We start from the raw sequence: 7,500 nt of genomic DNA, 5'->3' as shown, positions 1-7,500 counted from the left end.
GGGTAGTGGACCCTCCCAAACACCACATGCCACGACAGGCGGCAGCCTGCGGGGTTCGGTGCTGGACTCTTCCCTGTTCGCTCGCCGCTACTGGGGGAATCCTTGTTAGTTTCTTTTCCTCCGCTTAGTAATATGCTTAAATTCAGCGGGTAGTCTCGCCTGCTCTGAGGTCGTTGTACGAGGTGTCGCACGCCACACCGCCAGCCGGCTGTGCACGCTACCGAGTAAGTACCGGTATGCGAACCGCCAGGCGACGGGCGCGCATCGCACGTTTCAGGAGGCGCGGCCGGCCCCACAGGCGGCCGCGACGCTCCCAGGTCTGCGAAGCGGGGCAAACGCCGCGCGCTTCAGTATACGTAGCCGACCCTCAGCCAGACGTGGCCCGGGAACGGAATCCATGGACCGCAATGTGCGTTCGAAACGTCGATGTTCATGTGTCCTGCAGTTCACATGTCGACGCGCAATTTGCTGCGTTCTTCATCGACCCACGAGCCGAGTGATCCACCGTCCTGGGTGATCTTTTCTTAGTTTCCACTGTCTCTTTCAAGACAGTTGCATAGGCGGGACGTAGGCGTGTGGCGGCCCCTGTTCAAGCGTTCTGTGTCCAACGGCCTCACGGCCGATGGGCGTCGTACGGCTCCACACCGGAGCGGACAGGCAGTCGGGCGAAAGTCATTCAAAACCGGCGCCAGGCGCCAGGTGCCGCAGGCCAGCCGCTCCAGCGCTTCAGCGCTCGTACCACACAACATTGGCGTTAGTTTTGAGAAGCACGCGTGGTTCCGCACGCGGCGCACGGCTACTGCGAGCCGTACAGGTAGCGTGTTGCGCGACACGACACGCACATCGAACGACATGCAGTCTAGTCGGTAATGATCCTTCCGCAGGTTCACCTACGGAAACCTTGTTACGACTTTTACTTCCTCTAAATGATCAAGTTTGGTCATCTTTCCGGTAGCATCGGCAACGACAGAGTCAATGCCGCGTACCAGTCCGAAGACCTCACTAAATCATTCAATCGGTAGTAGCGACGGGCGGTGTGTACAAAGGGCAGGGACGTAATCAACGCGAGCTTATGACTCGCGCTTACTGGGAATTCCTCGTTCATGGGGAACAATTGCAAGCCCCAATCCCTAGCACGAAGGAGGTTCAGCGGGTTACCCCGACCTTTCGGCCTAGGAAGACACGCTGATTCCTTCAGTGTAGCGCGCGTGCGGCCCAGAACATCTAAGGGCATCACAGACCTGTTATTGCTCAATCTCGTGCGGCTAGAAGCCGCCTGTCCCTCTAAGAAGAAAAGTAATCGCTGACAGCACGAAGGATGTCACGCGACTAGTTAGCAGGCTAGAGTCTCGTTCGTTATCGGAATTAACCAGACAAATCGCTCCACCAACTAAGAACGGCCATGCACCACCACCCACCGAATCAAGAAAGAGCTATCAATCTGTCAATCCTTCCGGTGTCCGGGCCTGGTGAGGTTTCCCGTGTTGAGTCAAATTAAGCCGCAGGCTCCACTCCTGGTGGTGCCCTTCCGTCAATTCCTTTAAGTTTCAGCTTTGCAACCATACTTCCCCCGGAACCCAAAAGCTTTGGTTTCCCGGAGGCTGCCCGCCGAGTCATCGGAGGAACTGCGGCGGATCGCTGGCTGGCATCGTTTATGGTTAGAACTAGGGCGGTATCTGATCGCCTTCGAACCTCTAACTTTCGTTCTTGATTAATGAAAACATACTTGGCAAATGCTTTCGCTTCTGTTCGTCTTGCGACGATCCAAGAATTTCACCTCTAACGTCGCAATACGAATGCCCCCGCCTGTCCCTATTAATCATTACCTCGGGTTCCGAAAACCAACAAAATAGAACCGAGGTCCTATTCCATTATTCCATGCACACAGTATTCAGGCGGGCTTGCCTGCTTTAAGCACTCTAATTTGTTCAAAGTAAACGTGCCGGCCCACCGAGACACTCACTCAAGAGCACCCTGGTAGGATTGCAACGGGGTCCGCCTCGGGACGCACGAGCACGCACGAGGCGCGTCGCACGCCTTCGGCTCGCCCCACCGGCAGGACGTCCCACGATACATGCCAGTTAAACACCGACGGGCGGTGAACCAACAGCGTGGGACACAAATCCAACTACGAGCTTTTTAACCGCAACAACTTTAATATACGCTATTGGAGCTGGAATTACCGCGGCTGCTGGCACCAGACTTGCCCTCCAATAGATACTCGTTAAAGGATTTAAAGTGTACTCATTCCGATTACGGGGCCTCGGATGAGTCCCGTATCGTTATTTTTCGTCACTACCTCCCCGTGCCGGGAGTGGGTAATTTGCGCGCCTGCTGCCTTCCTTGGATGTGGTAGCCGTTTCTCAGGCTCCCTCTCCGGAATCGAACCCTGATTCCCCGTTACCCGTTACAACCATGGTAGGCGCAGAACCTACCATCGACAGTTGATAAGGCAGACATTTGAAAGATGCGTCGCCGGTACGAGGACCGTGCGATCAGCCCAAAGTTATTCAGAGTCACCAAGGCAAACGGACCGGACGAGCCGACCGATTGGTTTTGATCTAATAAAAGCGTCCCTTCCATCTCTGGTCGGGACTCTGTTTGCATGTATTAGCTCTAGAATTACCACAGTTATCCAAGTAACGTGGGTACGATCTAAGGAACCATAACTGATTTAATGAGCCATTCGCGGTTTCACCTTAATGCGGCTTGTACTGAGACATGCATGGCTTAATCTTTGAGACAAGCATATGACTACTGGCAGGATCAACCAGGGAGCTGCGTCAACTAGAGCTGAGCAGCCGGCCGCCCGGGAGTGTGTCCCGGGGGCCCGCGCGAACACGCAAGCGTCCGCTCAATTATTCTGCAAACAGGAGGAGGCTGAGCTCCCCTGCACAATACACCTCGAAACCCTCTCAGGTCCCGGCGGCGCGCAGCGCCGTCCTAAGTACTTGGTCGGGTTCGAGAGAGGCGCAATCGCCCGGAGTTTGGCGAGTAGACGCTTTAGGTGCGACCACCCGTGCTCCCAACTGAGCTTGCCGCTGCCGACAGAGGCCCGGGAGCGTGCTGTCGTGGCATTGCCGGCGGGAGACAACACGCGCCACCTACGGTGACCGGCAGCTCCAACGCCAGCGCCACAGAAGGACAAAAGCCCCACTTGGGTGCCGAAGCGAACTCTCCCAGCACAGCGCACGCGCCAACACGTCCGCACAGCTGCGATACAAACCACCTGCGAGAACCGCAGAGGCGACCGAGCAGCAGACGGCGTCGCGGCGCCGAGCGCCGGGCGGCGGCGCATCCTCAGCGCACACAGTCCTCAATCGGACCAGCACACTGCAGATGTCCACCGCGCTTCGCACCGGGCCCGCGAGGACCTACTTTGGCCGCACGGCGCCGCGTGCAGGGTGCGCCGGCGCGCAGCTGCGCCGCCTGCCGCCTCCGTCGGCCGGCGCGCCTGCCACTGGCCGCCCCCACCAGCCGGCTGTAGCGCGTGCGCCCACGCACCGCGCGGCCAGCACGCCGGGAGGCCCCCCCTCACCGGCCGGGGACGGTCCCACCCAGCCACCGCCGCGTATCGCTTCACACCCAGATGCCATTCACGTTCGTGGGCATGGTGGGTATCGCTGGAACAACCGGTTGGTAGCTCAACCGATCGTCGCCATCACTGATTCACCTCTAGCGAGAACAACCGCACCACAACGGTTTACCAGTTGTTCATTTGCATAACGTCACCAGCAAACGTAGGCGTCCATCGCCATTTGCAAATTCAACGATTGTTGCATGCCTGTGTCAGGTGTCACGACACACTATGTCTGCCCACATACACGCAACAACATGTGCACGCTTCGCGAACACGTGGAAGGTGGCCCCCGTACGTATGCGATGTCCATTGCGCGAACGACTGTCAACCGGCCTCTGTCGCATGTCGCAGATGTGGAACGCAGTGCACCATGCTATCACGGTGTGTGAGAAGAGACGACTACGTCTGACAACACGCGCCACTACATCAACAGACGGCTCATGCTGATCGCCATCCAGGGCATACCACACTGCAATCCAGCTCTTATAGGGAGACGACACGTAGCTGAGTGCACAACATTTGGACCGCATGGTTCGCCGTTGTTGGCGCAGTCGTTGTACGGTCACATGTACCACGATGTATCATTCAGTACATGAGGACCAATGTGCAGTACAGTGTGTGATTTGGACGTACAACATCAGCGGACAGTTGACACAGGCCGTACCACAGCGTAGGCTAAGTGCTTCGCACATGCGAATGCCAATGAACAACTGCAAATGCCAATGAACAACTGCAAAGGGCATTGAGCATGTACGTCCTGCTGCCATCCACATTACAGTGTATAGCTGCAAGGTGTTTAACATGAAGCGATACACTGGGGACCGGGCAGTGCGAGTAGCAAACTATATTGCGGGGGTTGCAGTTAGGCAACACTACACTAATTTAACGCGTCGTATGACAATTACAGAGCAGGTTAAGGCCCAACGTGTGTTGGGTTAAGGCCCAACGTGTGTTGGGTTAAGGCCCAACGTGTGTTGGGTTAAGGCCCAACGTGTGTTGGGTTAAGGCCCAACGTGTGTTGGGTTAAGGCCCAACGTGTGTTGGGTTAAGGCCCAACGTGTGTTGGGTTAAGGCCCAACGTGTGTTGGGTTAAGGCCCAACGTGTGTTGGGTTAAGGCCCAACGTGTGTTGGGTTAAGGCCCAACGTGTGTTGGGTTAAGGCCCAACGTGTGTTGGGTTACGTTAAGGGGCAATGTGGGTTACGTTAAGGGGCAATGTGGGTTACGTTAAGGGGCAATGTGGGTTACGTTACGGCGCAATATAGGTTACGTTACGGCGCAATATAGGTTACGTTAAGGCGCAATATCGGTTACGTTAAGGCGCAATACAGGTTACGTTAAGGCGCAATACAGGTTACGTTAAGGCGCAATACAGGTTACGTTAAGGCGCAATACAGGTTACGTTAAGGCGCAATACAGGTTACGTTAAGGCGCAATACAGGTTACGTTAAGGCGCAATACAGGTTACGTTAAGGCGCAATACAGGTTACGTTAAGGCGCAATGCAGGTTACGTTAAGGCGCAATGCAGGTTACGTTAAGGCGCAATACAGGTTACGTTAAGGCGCAATACAGGTTACGTTAAGGCGCAATACAGGTTACGTTAAGGCGCAATACAGGTTACGTTAAGGCGCAATACAGGTTACGTTAAGGCGCAATACAGGTTACGTTAAGGCGCAATACAGGTTACGTTAAGGCGCAATACAGGTTACGTTAAGGCGCAATACAGGTTACGTTAAGGCGCAATACAGGTTACGTTAAGGCGCAATACAGGTTACGTTAAGGCGCAATACAGGTTACGTTAAGGCGCAATACAGGTTACGTTAAGGCGCAATACAGGTTACGTTAAGGCGCAATACAGGTTACGTTAAGGCGCAATACAGGTTACGTTAAGGCGCAATACAGGTTACGTTAAGGCGCAATACAGGTTACGTTAAGGCGCAATACAGGTTAGGTTAAGGCGCAATACAGGTTAGGTTAAGGCGCAATACAGGTTAGGTTAAGGTACGACATAGGTTAGGTTAAGGTACGACATAGGTTAGGTTAAGGTACGACATAGGTTAGGTTAAGGTACGACATAGGTTAGGTTAAGGTACGACATAGGTTAGGTTAAGGTACGACATAGGTTAGGTTAAGGTACGACATAGGTTAGGTTAAGGTACGACATAGGTTAGGTTAAGGTACGACATAGGTTAGGTTAAGGTACGACATAGGTTAGGTTAAGGTACGACATAGGTTAGGTTAAGGTACGACATAGGTTAGGTTAAGGTACGACATAGGTTAGGTTAAGGTACGACATAGGTTAGGTTAAGGTACGACATAGGTTAGGTTAAGGTACGACATAGGTTAGGTTAAGGTACGACATAGGTTAGGTTAAGGTACGACATAGGTTAGGTTAAGGTACGACATAGGTTAGGTTAAGGTACGACATAGGTTAGGTTAAGGTACGACATAGGTTAGGTTAAGGTACGACATAGGTTAGGTTAAGGTACGACATAGGTTAGGTTAAGGTACGACATAGGTTAGGTTAAGGTACGACATAGGTTAGGTTAAGGTACGACATAGGTTAGGTTAAGGTACGACATAGGTTAGGTTAAGGTACGACATAGGTTAGGTTAAGGTACGACATAGGTTAGGTTAAGGTACGACATAGGTTAGGTTAAGGTACGACATAGGTTAGGTTACGGTACGACATAGGTTAGGTTACGGTACGACATAGGTTAGGTTACGGTACGACATAGGTTAGGTTACGGTACGACATAGGTTAGGTTACGGTACGACATAGGTTAGGTTACGGTACGACATAGGTTAGGTTACGGTACGACATAGGTTAGGTTACGGTACGACATAGGTTAGGTTACGGTACGACATAGGTTAGGTTACGGTACGACATAGGTTAGGTTACGGTACGATATAGGTTAGGTTACGGTACGATATAGGTTAGGTTAAGGTACACATTGTTGTAAGGAAAGGTTTAATGGGGGGCGGGGCGGGGCGGCCGGTTTGTTGATTGTGATTATAGTAAGTGGATGCCTGCGGCATCATCTGATTTGCCACGTCAGGATGCACCTTTGGCTCATGACAGGCGGCGCTCTCATTCCATGCTTGTGGCAGACCTGTGTCTTTCATTCCTGCCATTGTTTGTGTGCTGTGAGAGGAGGCAGTATTGTGATGTTGGGTGCACCCCTGTGTAGGACATGTGTGGGTGTTGGTGGCTTGGCTGAGCAATGGTGGTTGTCGGGTGGGTGGGATATTCTGTTTTCTGAGTGGACCTCCCAGTCTGGTTATGACAGTGTGGATTGTCTAATGTGGCGGAGAGGATGCACTGGGTGTTGTTCCATGCTGGTGCTTACATATTGTCTGTGTGCGTGTTACAGGCAGAGAGTAGTGCGTGATAAGGGTGTGTGGCTGACGTGTGGTTGTGATTGTGAGCAGAGTCTTTCAGCATGTATACGGACAGTTGTATACATTATCTGTATTCTGATGGCTCTATCTATTACTAATCAGCGCCGTGTATACGTTTAATCCGGTTCCAGTCGAAACTGTTGTATCTCTGTACATTAGTGACACGGCGAGCCCGCTATGTAGTTACTCGTCTCGGCAGCTTCCACCGGTGTATGGCAAATGATTATAAGGAATCAGTCTAGTCGTCAATACCGATGGTGTGACGTCACATGTCTGGGGTGGGGGACGCTGCGCCCTTCCGGTGGGTCATGGCCTAGAAAGACTCTTCCCACGCAGGGGGGCGTGGACTGTCATTGACTCTTCCAGGTAATATACTTGCCGTACGTTCTTGCGACTGCGAGTGCAACGCTCACCGGTACCGACATGGATGGAGCGCCTCCTAGCTGACCGCTCAGCATCGGCATTCGTACAGAGAGCAACGCGGTCGCGTCTCTAGCTCGTAACTGGTACAGCCCGCA

The 7,500-nt window shown here is 53.1% G+C and overlaps 3 non-coding genes across 3 annotated transcripts in view; all 3 read right to left on the bottom strand.

Annotated features, from left to right (window-relative positions):
* The window catches only part of LOC124586222, a 4,222-nt gene extending 4,049 nt beyond the window's left edge, over positions 1–173 (bottom strand). The window contains exon 1 of the ribosomal RNA XR_006975125.1: positions 1–173. This exon is cut by the window's left edge and continues 4,049 nt beyond it. This is a non-coding gene — a ribosomal RNA (large subunit ribosomal RNA).
* Positions 174–361: 188 nt separating this feature from the next.
* Positions 362–516, bottom strand: LOC124586230. Its single transcript, XR_006975131.1, has one exon. It is a non-coding gene; the product is annotated as a 5.8S ribosomal RNA (ribosomal RNA).
* Positions 517–867: 351 nt separating this feature from the next.
* On the bottom strand, positions 868–2,777 carry LOC124586213. Its single transcript, XR_006975117.1, has one exon. It is a non-coding gene; the product is annotated as a small subunit ribosomal RNA (ribosomal RNA).
* Between the last annotated feature and the right edge of the window lie 4,723 nt (positions 2,778–7,500).

This window comes from Schistocerca americana, unplaced genomic scaffold (genome assembly GCF_021461395.2).
Source record: "Schistocerca americana isolate TAMUIC-IGC-003095 unplaced genomic scaffold, iqSchAmer2.1 HiC_scaffold_549, whole genome shotgun sequence".
Taxonomy (NCBI): Eukaryota; Metazoa; Arthropoda; class Insecta; order Orthoptera; family Acrididae; genus Schistocerca; species Schistocerca americana.
The sequence above is the reverse complement of the archived record's forward strand: the minus strand, read 5'-3'. Positions and strand labels throughout refer to the sequence as shown.